At 34.8% G+C, this 18,222-nt stretch overlaps 1 protein-coding gene and 1 pseudogene across 2 annotated transcripts in view; one reads left to right on the top strand and one right to left on the bottom strand.

The window, feature by feature from the left end:
* The window catches only part of ATRNL1 (attractin like 1), a 1,293,617-nt gene that overhangs the window by 1,164,657 nt on the left and 110,738 nt on the right, over positions 1 to 18,222 (bottom strand). The gene's annotated exons all lie outside the window — the stretch shown is intronic.
* LOC138168656 (peroxiredoxin-1 pseudogene) lies at positions 732 to 1,499 on the top strand (annotated as a pseudogene).

Raw genomic sequence — 18,222 nt, 5'->3', positions numbered from 1 at the left:
GAGCCACCTAGTTGCCAAGAGAGGAGGAGGATTAGAAGGAGAAAGAAGGAAGAAGAGGAAGAGGAGGAGGAGGAAGAGGAGGGGGAGGAGGAAGGAAAAAGGAGGAGGAGGAAGAAGGAAGGAAAGAACGAAGGAAGGAAAGGGATAATAGGGTGGGGTTTATTTGGGGAAAATGAAAAGCTTTTATAATGATCCTAAAACTATTTTTTTAATATTTTAATAACAAGTATTCTACTAGGTACTGTTATACCATCATGGTCCACTACAGTCTATAAAGAACTAAAATTAAATATCACTCTGAAGGTAATATAGAAATAAACTGAAGGTGTCAAATGAATGAAACACATAGCAAATAAAGAACTATAAAGGATGTTATCTAAAAAATATGATTGAGAAAATAATGGTTACACAGAAAGAGTAAAGGACAGCAGATGACAACTTATATGGTTCACTTATATCCTGACAATATCAAGAGAAAGTAAGAAATTGCTTTAACAAGTTCAGGGAATAGATTAGCAAGAATGGATGGACTGTTTCATTCTTCATATTTAAGTGAACATTCATGTTGATGAGATCATAGATCCATTTAAGCATTTCAGTATTCTGTTTCATCTCTTGGTTAGTCTTTTAAAAATAAAAAATATGCCTTCTTAATATATTTGAAGATAGCTTAGTCTAAACTACAATGTCAAAAAAAATCAAAAGAGCAAAAGATAGGAACTGTCCCTATAATTTCATTAGTAGAAGGAGTTCATCATCAGAAAACTTCCTTTAGCGATGCATGTCAGCACTTTTTGTGCAATTTTTAGTTTTAGAGCACTGTCTAGAGGTTCTCCAGATCGTCCTCACGTGTTCCTCCTTCCTCTGAGCTAGTCTGCGGAGCTTTACTGTTGCTGTCAACATGTCTGCTGGAAATGCCAAGATTGGGTACCCAGCCCCCAATTTCAAAGCTACCGCTGTTATGCCTGATCAGCAGTTCAAAGACATCAGCCTTTCCGACTACAAAGGGAAATACATTGTGTTGTTCTTCTATCCCCTTGGACTTCACCTTCGTGTGCCCTACAAAGATTATTGCTTTCAGTGATCGAGCTGAAGAATTTAAGAAAAACTGTCAATTGATTGGTGCTTCAGTGGATTCGCACTTCTGTCACCTTGCCTGGGTCAATCCAGTCAAGAAAAATGGTGGACTGGGAGCTGTGAACATCCCATTATTGTCTGACCCCAAACACACCACTGCTCAAGATTATGGGGTCTTAAAGGCAGATGAGGGAATTTCATTCAGGGGTCTCTTCATCATTGATGAGAAGGGGATCCTTCACCAAATCACCATCAATGACCTTCCCGCGGGCTGCTCTGTAGGTGAAACTCTTCGGCTTGTCCAGGCCTTCCAGTTCACAGACAAGTATGGTGAAGTGTGCCCTGCCTGCTGGAAACCGGGGAGTGACACCATCAAGGCTGATGTTCAGGGGAGTAAGGAATACTTCTCCAACCAGCAGTGAGCTGCTCTCCACAGCCACAGATTCCTCCACTCCCCTTCCCCCCTCCCCACCATGACACTTGCAGATTTGCTAGCTACTGTCTACAGGACAAATGTGCTTGATCTTCCCCAAGCTTTCAACTGGAAGGTCTTTGTAGCAGGAGCCCAGGCAGTGTGGGGTAGCTGGGCATGCCCTCTGCTCGTGGAGCCTGACTCATCCAGATCATTCCTCCCTCTCTCAGGGCAGCAGCCCACCGGCTGAGCCTGCCAGCTCTCTTTCTCACTCTTAATAACCAAGTGCTGTGTTAACATTGTTTGTACCATAGTCACCTCTTTGGGCTCAAGCCCATTTTATGTTTTGTAGCTCTATTAAACTTGTCCTAAGAAAACAAAACAAAAAAAAGAGTACTGTCTAGAGTACTTGAGAGTGATTTGATGAGAGTACACTATACACTTCCCCTCAAAAGAAATACAAAAAAAGGACAAATATTTTAAAAACAAGTTTAAAAAACAGGAAAAAAATATTGTGCCCAAATAATTAGGCACAAAGAATAAAAAAAGAGGAAAAAATAGAACACAGATCAGTTTGCCTGAGCAATAGAGGACATGACACAGAGCAATATATAATACTATAAAGGTGTGGTGTAGGCAAGTTCTTAAAGACTTTAAATATCAGTCATGTATCTCTGATTGCTGGATATCACCTAATTGTCACAAAGACAGCTCAAACTCAATAAATACAGAATTTGTTTTGTTTCCCCATAAATCTACCCCTCCTCTTAATTTCCCTCATGGCAAAAATACCACCATTCTTCCATTCACCTAAGTTCATAACCTAAGAGTCACATATAACTACTCTCATTCACTGTTCCCCACCCCCATCTAATCAATTGCCAAGCCTTATTGATTTCACCCCTTTGGCATCTCTTAATAACAAATTCTTAAAATATCCCAGAAAAAATAAAGATGCTCTGAAGGAATAAAAATTTTTAACATTAACAAAACTATTTCACAGCTATGAGAAAACACAGAAGAAAATGGAATATTATACTCCTGGAAGCATAGAAAGCTCAATTAAAACCCAAAATGACATATTTTGAAAATCTGAGTCTAATCATCAGTGAAAAAAAAAAGATGTTCAACAAAAACAAGGCATTCAAAGTATTCCTACATAAAAATGAGATATTCAACTTGTAAAAACCCTTAAACAACAAAAACATAAGTATATACATGAAGGAAATAAATCAATTATTTCATGTTTAGAGGTTACTTAATTATCTCATGTTAAGAGATTTCATCAATAATGATTTTAAAGGAACAAAGAGAAATATGGATTTATATATAATAGAATGGGAACAAGTGATACAATCTTACCAACTCCATAGGAAAATAACAAAAGGATGCTGATTCCCAATGTCTTAGAAAGATTAAATGTTGTGGGATAATGAGAGAGACAGAAGTTAGAAAGAATTAAAACCTAGAAGGAGGAAGTAGTCTCATGGGAAAACCTATCTATTTGTAAGGAGGTCTACACTTATGGAACAGGATGAAGATCTTGTGATAGGTATAGTCTTGGGAAACTGTGCATTGGAAAGTCACCTTCACTGAGAGTGCTGTGCTTCCATGAGAGCATACAACCCCAGAAAAGGGAATGTGTGATATCTAAGGGATATCAAAAAGACTTAATGGGGGGGGGGGGGTTAGAGGGAGAGAGGATAGTACAGATTATAGGACTCTAAGAAAGAATCTGAATGTGTATGGTAAGGAAAATGGGATTGGACAGCATAATTTAGAGCACTAAGTAATTTGTAGAGCATGCCATTGCTTCTGTTACATGTTGCTTCCTTCAGGAATATATACTTTTAAAAGTGAGATACAACAGGGAAGAAATGGAAGTAAAGCAAGATTTATAAAGGAAATTATAAAGAAATTGGTCAGAAAAAGGCTCATATCTGGTACTTTAGAAAGGTTAACCCCCCCCCCAATGAGTTACACTCATAGAATAAAGAAGGAATAAATAAGGGTGTAACATAAGAATTGGAAAATAAAATTTCTAATACTCTGGAAGAAGAGAGAAAAAGAGAAAAATTTCTCTTTTTAAAAGTGAAATAAAAATGAATAAAAATAAGAAATTAAACTATCTTTTTATTTGAGAAGGGAAAGAGCAGCAACAAAAGAGAAGATTATATGTATATTTAAATTAAAAAATAAATTAATGCTTTTCATAAAATCCAAGATCTAGAAGTATAGGCAAATGGAAGCAGAGTCAGGGGAGAGAGCATGTGGGAAAAGATGAGTATAAAAATAATTTAAGCAAAATAATTTCTAGGACAAATTACAAGGCTTAACATGAGAGGGCAGATGAGAAAAGCAATATTAAAGAAAAAAACAGAAAAAATGTCCAACACTCATAGCTTTAAATATCAATGCTTTAAGTAATCCAATAAAATGAAAGTAACAAAACAGATAAGGAAACAAAGCCCAACAATGTTTTACATAAAGTAAATGCATATGAAATGTAAAGACACATCAAGAATGAAAATGAGGATGGCTAGGCGGTGCAGTGTATAGAGCAACTGGCCCTGGAGTCAGGAGGACCTGAGTTCAAATCCAGCCTCGGACATTTAATACTTACTAGTTGCGTGATGTTGGGCAACTTGCTTAACCCCAACTGCCCTCCAAAAAGAAAAAAAAAAGAATGAAAATGAAAGGTTAAGACACAATTTACTATGCATCAGATGATCATATCAAAAAAAGTAAGGATATAAACTATTCCATCAAACAAGAAAAAATAAAAATTCACAGTATCAACAGAGATAAACAAGGAAACTATATTATGCTTAAAGGAAATCACTGACAGTGAATCAGTCTCAATACTTAACATATATACAATGGGATAGTATCATGAAGAAAAAATTAACTAAACTGAAAAATCCATATATAAAACATAATGATATTAAGAGACTTTAATATTCCTCTCTCAGAGATGGACATATTTAACTTGAAGATAAAGAAAAAGGAAAATATAGAACTGAACAAACTGTTGGGGAATTTAGAATGTAAAGACCTAAGGTATCTCCTGAATAGAAATATTAAAAAATATACTTATTTCTGAGGTCCACATAGAATTTTTATAAAATAGACCATGTGGCGGCTAGGTGGCACAGTAAATAGAGCACCGGCCCTGGAGTCAGGAGGACCTGAGTTCAAATTCGTCCTCAGACACCTGACACACTTACTAGTCATGTGACTTTGGACAAGTCACTTAACCCCAGTTGCCCTCCAAAAAGCAAAAATTAAAAATCCCACTACACCCTACAGTTTAGGAGCAGCTAGGTGGTGCCGTGAGTAAAGAGCCGGCTCCAGAGTCAGAAGGACCTGAGTTCAGTTCCAGCCTCAGACACTTCACACACACACACACACACACACACACACAAACACAAAAATAGCCATTTAACCGTAGGCAAGTTAGGTAACCCTAACTAAAAAAAAAAAAAAAAGGTAAAATAGACCATGTGCTAAGGCACAGAGAAATTACAACAATATGTCAAAAAAAGCAGAAATATTAAAGATAACCTTTATGAACCAAACACAATAAAAATAGTCATCAATATAGTAAGTACAAACAAAAAATAAAGATTGAAATGTTATTTTAACAATGACATCTTGAATTATGAATTGGTCAAAGAACATTATGGAATCAATAAATATCTATTTTAAAGAGAATGAAAATGAGACAAAATACTAAAACTTCTGAGATGCAGCTAAAGCATTCCCTTAAGGAAAAATTATATACCTGAGGACATATATTTAAAAATCTCAAGGGAATGAATAAAAAAGCAGGAATGAAGAGGGAAGAGAACGTCTATATTACAAATTTTAGGGGAAAAAAACTTTAAGATGTTTTAGTACTGGATTAAAAAAACAGAACAGTAGGTAAGTGAACAGACTAAAAAAATGAGGAACAACTGAGCTCAATAACCTAATGCTCTCAATTTGAGCATATAAATTACTTGGATAACTCCCTATTTCACAATAGTTAATGGGAAAATTGGGAAGCAGTTTGACAAAAAATTAGGTTCAGACCAACATTTTATGATATGTACTATGTTATATATATATATATATATATATATATATATATATAAATGGATATGTTATCTCAATATTAAAGAGCATACCACCAAAATAAAATCATGAAATAACTCTGCCAGATACCTTTCAAAAATATGGCTAGGGGGAAAATCCTTAACCAAACAATGATCCTAATAAATGACATAGATGATTAAGATTATAGGAAAATATAATCATTACCCAAACAAAATTAATTAATTGGAATAAAAAAGGAAAAGGTCAATTGAGAAAATATCTTCACATCAAATTTCTCTAAGGATCTTATATCCAAGATATACATAGGGTACTACATATATAGTATATGATTATATGTGTATATATGCATATATACACACATATCAATATATACATATATATGTATGTGTATATACACACAAAAACACATATGCTCAAAAAGTCTTAGTGCAGTTTTAAACTTCACAGTATTAAGATTTGGGGGATACCTTGTATAAGACCAAGAAGCATTCTCCCAATGAATAAGTGAAAAAATGATATGAACAAACAATTCTCAAAAGAATTGCAAATTACTAACAAATGCATGAAAAATTGCTCCAAACTATTATTAATAAGAGAACTGCAATTCAAAATAACACAGAGGTTTCTATTCACATCTACAAATTAGAAAATGATAAAAGATATGAATCTTCAATGTCGGAAGATTTGTAGGAAGATTGGCACCTTGACACACTGTTGTGGAACTAAGAATTAGTCCAATTGTACTGCAAAGCAATTTTGAATTATGCTATTAAAATAACTAAAATAGCCATGTCCTCTGATACACTCCCACTCTAGGCATAAATCCCAGGTTTTATATCCCCCCCAAAAAAATTTTAGCAACAGTTTTTGTAGTAAATAAATGTAAACAAAGTAGATGCCACCAATTAAAAATAGCTAAACAACCTGTGTACATAAATGTATTAAATATGAATGTATTATAAGAAATGGTATGATGAATAAGAGAAGCATGAGAATATTTACATGAATTCAGGCAAAGTGAAGTAAGCAGAACCAGGAGAACTAAATGCATAACTACAACAACATAAATAGAAAGAACAAAAAAAATATCAAAATTGAATGCTCTGAAAATATAACGAACAAGTTTGGCACCAAAGAAGAATTATGTAACAATGAATATCCCTTCCTCCTTTGTAGAGGCAGACATACGATTATGGACATCTGTATGTGATGCTGATCAATGTGTCAATGTGTCAATTTTTCCAAATTCTTTTTTTCTTTTTTATTTCTACTTTAATTCTCTGGAAGGGAGAGGTGGAAGGATATATTTGGAAATGTAGATGATGCTAAACAAAAAGATATTAATAAAAATGTTTAAAGTAATGATGGGATGTGCTTCTCCAAGAAATAACGGACCCCACCTCCCTAGAAATCATCATGCAAAAGCTGAATTATCCCCTGTAATGTAACTGAAGGGATCCTTGGGTCCTATATGGGTTGTATTGAATGGCGTCTTTCTGAGAACATATACAGTCTCCCTTATAAGCTCTCAAAAGAGTAGGACCATCTTACATTTACCAATGTATGTTATTCATCATCTAGTATGATATACAATGTTTGTTAAATTGAAGTATAGTGTGATGAGAAGTCCCATACTTTCCAACCATAAGTAATGAAAATAATAAGATACCTGATACTTTTATGATGTGAGAACACCTCTTTGATTCAGTTGCATAATCAACTGATCAGAATCTGAGAAATTTTGAATTGTAGTTCTCTTTGAATTACCATAAATAAAGAGTATACAATTCCTAATTGTATTGTATATACTACTGAATCTATTTATCAGTCAAAAGTATGAAATAAGTATGGAGAGAATAAAAGTAGATGTGTAATGTGCTTGGTTGAAAACAATCAGTCACATCCTGTGGGGCAAGATGACAGGGCAGGCAAGCCAACCCAACTGAAGAAGCAGAGTACCCTTAGGGGAAAACATGAAGCAACATGTCCCAGGCAACTCAAACCACCAATATCATCATCTTAACTACTATCTCCTCTCAGATGCTGATGGATACAATCCAGGACACTAAACCTAAAAGTCTTGAGAACAGCTATACTCCTCAACCATCAGAACTGCTTCCATCTCTCAAAGCCATCATTGAGGGGAGAAATAATTTTAGATAGAGGACCCACCTTCCTCATAACCACCAGAACCAACTGCTAACCAACAGCCACCAACAGGCAGAAAGGCACAAGAGCCTTGGGAGTGCAAGCATCCCTCAGACCATTTATCTTACTTTTACCCCACAGCCATCATTCAGGAAAGGAACTCTTATTGAGAAGGTGTCAGGTACATGCCATACACAGGGCAGACAAGCCATCCTAGTTGAGGCAGCAAGCCACCCCTAAGGTAGAGACAGGAAAAAACATATGCCAGGTAAATCAAATTACCATGACCACCATCATCCTTCAGAGCCTTAGGGAGATAGCCCATTACCCTGAAACCAAGAGCTATGGGCATAGCATTGATTTCATTCAAGTGCACTCTGATGAAAGCAACGACTCCTGTTAGAGCCTGTTACAGCCTGACAACTGCTCCTCCAAACAGTGCAGCCACAAGCACTGAAGACTCAGAAGGGAAAGTTCCTACCACAAAGTCCTTGATAGGGTCTAGGGCTGGCAGCAGTATATAGATGCTCCAACCAGAAACAAACCCATACCTGTGTTGCCCGGATACAAAGTAGGGACAGGAACTTACAAAACTTGGACTAGGAGAGCAATGAGGAGACTTTATCTTAGATCAAACCACACAGAGTACATTGAAAGTTTGAAGTTCTCCAGCATAAGGCACCCCTGAGATCATTGAAGAACAAAGCATTCAATATAGAAATAAAGCAGCACCAAGATCCCAGAGAATACTAATCAAGACCAAACAAGGCCCAATATTCCCTCCAGAAGTACACAGTGTCTAGCTCTAATACAAAGTTCCAATCTGGAAATAAGGCTAGAAAAATGAGCAAGCAAAAAAAAATGTTCCAATAATAAGGAGCTATTGTGGTGCTATAAATGCCCAAGACACAAACCCAAATAAAAAGAATAATGCCAAAATATCTATAAGCAAAGCCTCAGGGTAAAACATAGCTTGGCCATAAAGTCAACTATAATTCATGGAAGAATTAAGCAAAAGGTTTTATTTTTTTTTTAATTTTATAAGAAGTAATATGAGAGGAATGAATTTAAATGATAAAGGAAAGAATTGAAAAATAAATAAGAGTTTTGGGGGAAGGACTTGGAAGGAGAATTAATAAGACAAATAAAGACAATATGCATTAATTATGCACCAACTATGTGCCAGGTAATTTAGTAAGCATTGAGGATACAACGAAAAACAATAGTCCCTTCTCTCTTGGAGTTCACAGTCTAAAGGAGGAGACAATATGAGAACTATGTATACGGGGAAAGAGGGGAAGGGGGGCGGGGAGAGAGAGAGATATATGTAAAATATGTATATATATATATATATATATATAATAAACTGGAAATAATTAACAAAAGAAAAACACTAGCCAACAGAAGAGGATGGAGAAAGGCTTCCTGTAGATTAGATTTTAGCTGGGACTTGAATAAAATTAGGAAAGCCAAGAGACAGAGAGAAAGAAAATTACCTAAAATAGGGAGGTGCCGTGTCATATTCAAGGAACAGCAAGGTAGCCAATGCCACTAATTTGCAAAGTATGTGGTGGGGTTAAGGCATAAGAAGATTGGCAACTGCCAGATTTTGAATGCCAGACAGAAGATTTTATATATAATACTGGAGATTATATGGAGTCAGTAGAGTATATTGAATGGGGTGGGTTAGTGACATGGTCTGACTTGTACTTTAGAAAGTTCAATTTAACAGCTCAGTGAAGAATGAACTGGAGTGGAGAGAAAATCAAGGCAGGAAGAACAACCAGAAAGCAACTGAAACAATCCAGATGTGAGGTAATAACAACTTGTACCAGGGAGGTTTCAGCATAAGAGGTGAAAATAACACTATTTGAGAGATGTTATGAAGGCAAAATTGGCAGGACTTTGAAAGAGTTTAGGGCTTGATAAACAGTTTAAAGAATCATCAGCATAGATATGATCATTGAGTCTATGGGGGCTTATGTGTTCACCTAGCAAAATAGTATAATAGATTAGTGCAAAAGGTATAAGACCTCAACCAAGTAACAAACTCTTTGAAAATTAGAATGGATCTAATAGAAATTAATGATACGATGAAACAACAACAAAACTATTAAAACTAAGTCAAAATGGTTAGGGTGGGGTAATAAAAGAAAATATAAAGTATTTTAATTATATAAAAAATCTGACCTGGAAAAATAAATCAATGAGAAAAAAATTTTTAAATCATTGCATTTGCTGAAAGCTTTTATGAATATAAGACCATGGATATCTTATTTCAAGAAATAAAAAGGGCAAAGAGCTTTGAATACAATATTCCAAAAGGTAAAATATTTAGATTTAGGACCAAAAATAACTTACTCAACAAAACAGTACATCCTACAAGGAAGAAAAAGGACCTTTAATAAAATAGAAGAATTCCTGAAGGAAAGATCAGAAATGAGTAGCTACAGGAGTCAAATGCAGGAGTCAAGAAAAATTTATCTATGTAAATACAAGGGAGCAACTTGGTAGGTATTATACAAGGATGAAATGTTCTAATAGGATGAAATGATATGCATCCCCTCAGAACACTAATGTCAGCAGGGATCAGAGAGGAGTTCAATATGAAAGAGGGCTTTGGAGTAGTTTTATTATGTTTTTGTGATCTTAAAAGAAAAGAAAGGGAAAAAGGAGAAAGGCTGAAGAAATGTGCCACATAATTAGGGTATAAAAGTAGAAGATTATATAAACAAGCAGGAAGGGGTGAGGAGAGCAAGTCTCATTTGAATTTCACTTTTACCTAAACTGTTTAAAAGAAGACAGAATGTGTACACACATGTACATACACAAAGAGATTAGTGTAGAAATATATTCAACTCAGCAGGGAAGCAGGAGGGAACAGAAAGAGGAAAGGGCAGAATAAGAAGGAGGGTAAATTCAGTGAGGGATTAGGTATCAGCAAAATAAACTAAGGTGTTTTTTGGTGGGGGGAGGGAGGGTTGTAAGTAGTATTTAAAAGAGAAAGAATGAAAAGGTAAGAACCTATGAGAAGAGTAAAGAGGCAGATGAGTTGAAAGCAATTTGCATCAGAGATAGAGTATGGATGCTTAACACATTGATTTTCTCTCACTGTACTCTTCTTTGTAAAGAGGGTATAGGAAACAAAGACATGAAAAAAATTATAAGAGAATAGGATAGTGGGAAAAAAACTAACAATAATAACAGTGAATGTGAAAAGATAAACTCACACATAAAACAAAAGAGGATAGTAGAATGAATTTTAAAAGAGAATTCAACAGTATGTTGTTTACAAGAAATTCATTTGAAACAAAGACTCCTAAAGTTAAAATAAAGTCCTGGAGCCAAATTCATTTTGCTTCAGTTGACCTCAAAAAAAGCAGAGTGGAAACCAAAATCTTAGATAAGACAATAGAAAAAAATAGACTTGATTAAAACTGGGAAACTACATTACACTAAAAGGTACCAAAGATGATGAACTAATACCAAAACATAAGATGTACTGAATGGTATAACATATAAATACAGGAAAAATTAAATAAGTTGCAAGAAGAAATATGCATTAAAACTATAATCATGAGAGACTTCAAGATAACCCCCCCTTTTAGAACTAGTCAAGTCTGACAAAAGTAAAAAACAAAGAAGGACTAAATAGAATATTTAGAAAAGTTAGATATGACAAAACTTTAGTAATTACTGAATGAGAATTGAAAGAAGTATACATATTTCTGACCATTGCATAAAACCTTTAAAGAAAATAATTTTAAATTAGGTCTCAAACACTTCAAAAACAAAAGCAGAAAAACAAAAATATTAAATTCATCCTTCACTGATTACACTGCCATAAAAAATATATTCAATAAAGGATCATTAAAGGTAGGATTTAAATTAACTGGATATTATTTAACCTAATATTAAAGAACTAATGTGATAAATAACAAGTTATAGAAATGATAGATAATTTCATTAAAGATAATGATTACAATTGGACAAAATAAAATTTGGGGTATGCAGAAGTCATTGTGGAGAAATTTATATCTAACACTTTCATCAACAAAAGAGAGAGAGCACACATTAACGAATTAGTAATACAAATTTTTAAATCTAGAAAACCAATAAATTGAAAAGAACAATCATCCCTTTTTGGGTAACAAACTCGTATCTATTTATCTAAAGGCAATCTGTATTCTTTTGATTGGTATTTTATGTTCTATATTTAGTAGTTCTGGACATCTGGCTTTACTGGCCTACTAAGCTAAGCCAACAAAGTTAAAGATCCTACTTTCTCTATCCTAGAAGGGCATAAAGGTGGAAACCCAAAGCCTAGGGATTATGATAGAAAGGATGCCCCATTCCCTTGCTCCTTCATTTCTCCTTGGTGACTTTTGTACATGATACCTTGAATCTGAGGAAGACTGGTGGGCTATCTTTACCAGACCTCCCTCTTAGAGAAAATCTCCAGCCCTGGGCCAAAGAGACAGGATTTTCAACCACAATACTTCCTTTGCTTTCAGTGTTCCTGCTGGCTATTGCCTAAGGGAGAACTGTTTCCCATAACCTCAACACTGAAACACTCCCAGGCAATAGGAAAGAGGAGGGAGACACTACACTATTTTCCTTTGCATAAATCATGCACCTCTAGACAAGTTACCTGGCTCAGTGTGAGAGGAAAAGAACTGATACCACAACTCCCGTTAGTCCCATTTCCTGGCACCTTGTACTTATGGCCTCTTTCTAATCAAACCACTGAGGTGTTCACCAACCCCAAGATCACCTTCCTTACCCTGAACCTATTGTAGATACATATATAGTCTTCAAATATGCATATTAAACCTGAGCTGCTTTTTAAAAAAAGGAGAAGAATATAGTGAAAGTTCCTTAGGAAAAAATTCCCTATTTGATAAGAACTGCTGGGAAAACTGGGAAGCAAGACTAGCAGAACCTAGGCTTAAATGAACATTTTACACCATGCTCCACATTAAATGTATATGGAAACATTACCTAAAAATTAAAGATCATAAAAATTTTAAAAGTTAGAAGAGAAGGAGATCATATACTTTTCACAATCATGGATAGTAAATTATAATTAACTAAACAAGGAGTAGAAGTTATCATTTCAAAAAATAGATAATAGTAGTTAATAGTTACACAGTATACTTTTAGGTCTGCAAAATATTTTATACAAATTATCTCATGTGATCCTCTGCCCTTTGACTCAAAGATTCTAATGACAAATATATATCCCAGGGAAGTCATCCAAAAAAGAGAAAGTTTACATATACATTAAATTATTGATAGCAGCATTTTTGTGATCTCAAAGAACTGGGGGAGGGGGGAGGAACCAAGCTAGATGTCCATTATTTGGGGAATAGTTAAACAAATTGTGGTACATAAAGGTAATGGAATATTATCATACCATAAAAAAATAAGAAATATAGGAACATAAGAAATCCAGATGAATATGGAAAGACTTATGTGAACAATGCAAAATAAAGCAAGCAAAGTCAAGAAAACAATATATACAATAACTACAATGTAACTCAAAAGAACAACCATAAAAAATGTAATGAATGCTACAAAATTACAAAGAACAAGTTTAGCCGTGAAGAAGTGATATGAAAAGATACCTTTTCCCCCTCCCCCAACTAGTTTTCAGAAGTAAGAAAGCTATGGGCATTGTACATAATATTAGATTTTTAATATATTAATTAGTTTTAATTATTTTTTCTTCCATTTTTCTCTTTTTTTAGTTCTTTGTTATATAAGATGGGTCAGCAAAAATCTAATAAATGTAAAGATAAAAATTATCAATAAAATCTATTTCAAAAGAAAATAACATTCTAAAATTGTTGTGCACTTATAAGAAAACACAGATAATATATGGCACACATTTGTGACTGCATGTGTAATTTTCTTCTGTTCTTTTTTGTATATGGAAATATTTGTCTTGTTTAGTGCTTTTTGAGCTTTAAATTTAAAAATTCAATTAACAAATTACACCACAATTATGCATATCTGTCATCCTTCTGACTGTCTTTTTTCATCAGGAAAATGTTTACCTGGCAATCAGCTTCACTCAACTTCTTTCTAATTAATTTTTATATTCTATAAAAAATTAGGTAACATACTTACTAATATCATTTTAACAATCTCTAGAAGAAACTGGCACTTTAAGATACATTTTTTTCAATGGGTCATGCCTTTTTTCTAGGATCTATGCATTAAAACACATAGAATAAAGATTTAGTAGCCTAATTTTGTCCCACTATATATATGTATGTAAAAGCTAACCCTATAAAAATGTAGGAATTGAAAGCAACAAGGCTCTATTGCAATGAAAGTTGAGAAATCCAAATTCACCATTGAAAAGATAAAGCATTCTGGGGAAACTTATGATAAACAGTGTCATAGTGTGCTGTGAAATAGGAAATATTAAGTGCAACAAGTTACCTACTAATTTTACTAGACTTTAAAGCCACCCAGTAGAAATTCTAAATAACTGGGTTAAGACAAAGTAGCAACACTGATTTTAATGGGCACACTAAAGGAATGATGTCCCTGAAATTCAGAGGAGAAAAAGAAATGGTTTTACCCAAGTGAAAAGAAAACCCCTACAGGAAACATTCCCAAAATTTCACTAATGATTTTCTTTAGCTGTAATAATAATGGTTAAATGTACAACAAAATGCTTCATGGTTTACAAAATTCTTCATGTATTGTATCTCCTTTGTCTTCACTGCAACTTGAGTTAGGCATTGTAAGTTAGGCATCCAAATTTTGCAGGTGAAAAAACTGAGGCTTAGAAAGATGAAATAAATTGTCTCTACTCTGGGGCAAAGCCAGAATTCACAAACTAGTGCTCTTCTGACTCATATTCCATTGTTCTATAATGCCAAAGTGGACTCACAGTGAACATAATGACTTAAATCCTAAGTACCAACATCTGATTCATTATTAGATAGCAAGCATAATTTCCAAAAAATGAACTAAGCTGGTCTCTAGAGCTATAAAAGTAGTTCAAAATTGGCTCCTCTAAGAACTCGGGGCTTTAATTTAGAATAAATTACTAAAAATGCTATATTTACCAAGTACTAATAACAAATAGAAAAAAGCTCCTTCACAAAAATAATAATTGCGGCACTTCTCACATTAATATTTAAGCAAACAGCACCATAGATCTAGACAAATAGATATAGATATAAAAATCTGATTAAGCCTTATTGCTACAAAATTTAATTGTTTATTGTTATAGCTATAATCCTAAACTCAAATGCAAGCAAATAGTCTATATCATATATTTGTAAATTACACCCTAACAAGACAGCGTTCATTGACTGTGTGTGAGAGGTTCTCCATAACAGTCTCTAAAGTCGTGTGCAACATCTCCTCTGGGAACATCAGAATTTTGACTCATGCCTCTTGATGGACTCTCACCTTCCCAGAAAATCCTGAGGCCAATAAAATATCACTAAAGGGCAAATATTGATTTGGTTTGTTTAGTTTTATCCAGTCACTCTTCCCAAATGTACTTAAGTACAATTTTTACTTCTTCATATAGTACATTGGCATCAAAATTTTACCACCTTTGTCCAAGTATGATAGTTCCACTGCTATAAATAAGGATAATGACTATTTAAAAAGTACTAGAAAATCTGTTCCATTTCCCTTCTGTTTGTTGACCTTCTAGTTTTATCTATAAATGTTCTAAGGCTAATCAAGTTTGCCTACATCTCACACAAAATTTTGGGAAAACTTGTTCCTCTACTCATCTGAGTCCAGGTTTTTTAGGCAAATACCAATCAATCACATCTTTATTAAACACCAAACACTTATATTTTCCAAGCACAATGCTAGGGACTAGGGATACAAAATCAAAACCAAAATGATTCCTTCCCTCAAGGAGATTACATTATATTGAAGGAAATAACACATACACACCTAAGTATATAAAACATACATAAAACAAGGTGGAAACAGTGAAAGGATTCACCATGATTTTATCACTATAGAGAATTCAGGGATGAGAAACAACCTCTACCAAAGCAAGTTGGTACATTTTCCACAACTTTAGCTTTTTTGTTTTTTTTTGTTTTTTGCCTTTTTGGAGGGCAATTGGGATTAAGTAACTTGCCCAAGGTCACATGGCTAGTTTTTTGTGCACGTGGGTGGGTGTTAAATGTCTGAGCACGTAACTGAACTTGGGTCCTCCTGACTCTGGGTCCAGTGCTTTACTCACTGCGCCACCTAGCTGCCCCACACAGCTTTAGTTTTATAATATGTCAAACTCAAATAGAAATAGGAGGCACAAAAGGATCCCTGTGGGCTTCATATTGACTTAGAGAAATGAATATTAATGCTAACTATGTTTTACCATATTTTTATTTATTTATTAAAATATTTCCCAATTATATTTTAATCTGGTTCAGATGCCACAAGGAGGCCTGTATGTTTGACACATCTGGACACTCTGACCTAGCATATCCTTGAGTATCCTAGAATACCTAGAAAATCCTCTGTAGTACAATCTAGAATTAAAAGGATTTCTTCTGTAAAATTTGTATTCAGTCAAAAAGCCGTACTTAAGGATCTAAAAGGCCATGTGTGGACTCAAGGTCATAGGTTCCCCACCCCTGCTCTAGATGCTCTATAATGTTCTAAAGATGACTTCATGTTGTTTTTGGCTATCACGTCTCTCTACTTGATAAGGATACCAAATGTTTGGTGTGATGGTTTCTGAGTTCTTTTTTTGGTGACTGCTTTTCACTGGTAAGTAAGAAATGGAAATAATTCATGTTAGTCAACCAGCATTTATTAAACACCTAGTATATGCCAGACCACTGTGCTAAACACTAAGGAAACAAAGAAAGGTTTTTAAAAAATAGTCCCTGTTCTCAAGGAGCTCACCATTTACTGGGGAAGATAGCCTGCAAACAACTATGTATAAACAAGCTATACTCACGATAAACTAAGATTAATCTCAGAATCAAGTCACTACAATTAAGAAGGACTGAAAAAGAATTCTTGCAGAAGATAGAAATTTAGTTGAGACTTGAAGGGAGCTGGGGAAATTAGGAGGTAGAGATGAGGAGGGAAAGCATTCTAGCTGTGGGGGACAGACACTCAGTCAGGAGATGGAGTGTTGTGTATGAGGAACAGCAAGGAGGGTAGTGTCACTGGATCATAGAGCATGTGGTTGAAAATGAGGTATAATAGGACTGGAAATGCAGGAAAGGGACAGGTAATGCAGGCAACATCTTTACTTTTTTTCACTTCTAATTTTTCCTCCATAAATATGCTTGATAGATTAAATGTCCTTGTAGATGCATGTAGTCTTCTCTCCATTCTTCCCATGTGCTGTTAATTTTTACTTTTGTTAGAACTAGCTGACAGCCTGAATGACAACAATCACTTACCAAGATAAAGTTTCATTTGTGATACTTAGCAATTTAGTCTCCAGCATTTTCTTAGTCTGCTCTCAAATAAATTATATATGATCTAGACACAAGATCATCTATTTAAGCATGAGACTTCTGAGTGTACTACAAAATCTTGGCCTTATCAATTTCTTAATCTTGAACTACATTTTCTAATATTCTCAGCTATCCACAGGAATGCTCACCCACAAGTGTCCTCATAATCATCTATAAGTCTCCATTTCAATGATCAAAACACAAGAATATCTTTACCAAACCATTACCTTATATTGCTCCATTTCTCTCTATGTTCTTCATATCCTGAACCTATTTTTTGTCCTCACTGGGCCATCCAGTACCTCATTCCCTTCCTTGGGAGAAAACTTTCAAGCTGTTACTCTTGTTCTGATATTACTTTCCTCCTTTTCCCATGTTTACCCTACAGCTAACCAGTACAACTCTCCAAAGTCTTCTGTTCTCAAATCCCTTTAGTCCAGAATATTGATATTTATGCCTTGCCAAACTCCAACCCTGGAATGCTTTCATCACCCACCTTCTCCATTACTCTCACATACTGTTGAATGGAAGTGAAGAAAATCACTCAACAATTACTGGGTCCACTACAAATTTATGATATCTCATCTCTATTGAACCCTCACCAGCATTGTCAATCCTTTTACTTACTGCAAAATGATTCTCTATGCCACTCTCCACAGAGGCTATCCTTGACCCTTCTTTTCTCAAGCCTCTCAGAACATCCATTCCCCAACTATCTCAGCTGACGACTTTGACTCAACTTTACCAGGAAAATAGAGACAATTCTGCATAGAATCTCCCTCTTCTCCCTATATTGAATTCCCTAACATCCTTCATTTCAGTCTCTAAAGAGCTAATCCTTCTCATCAAAGTCAGCCTCTTCACTACATATACCCTTGCTCCCATGCTTTCCTGTCTGCTCCAGCAGATTGTCCCCACAATCATTAGGTTTGTTCTCTCTCTGTGTGTGTCTTTCTCTCCCTCTCTCTCTCATCTTCATGAGCATTACAAAAAATAGATGACTAAATAATTCATGTC

The sequence above is a fragment of the Petaurus breviceps genome, unplaced genomic scaffold (assembly GCF_028583685.1).
Source record: "Petaurus breviceps papuanus isolate PSGF00001 unplaced genomic scaffold, PetGlider_PUasm1.0 37, whole genome shotgun sequence".
In the NCBI taxonomy this organism is placed as follows: Eukaryota; Metazoa; Chordata; class Mammalia; order Diprotodontia; family Petauridae; genus Petaurus; species Petaurus breviceps.
This window is presented reverse-complemented; position numbering and strand designations above follow the sequence as displayed.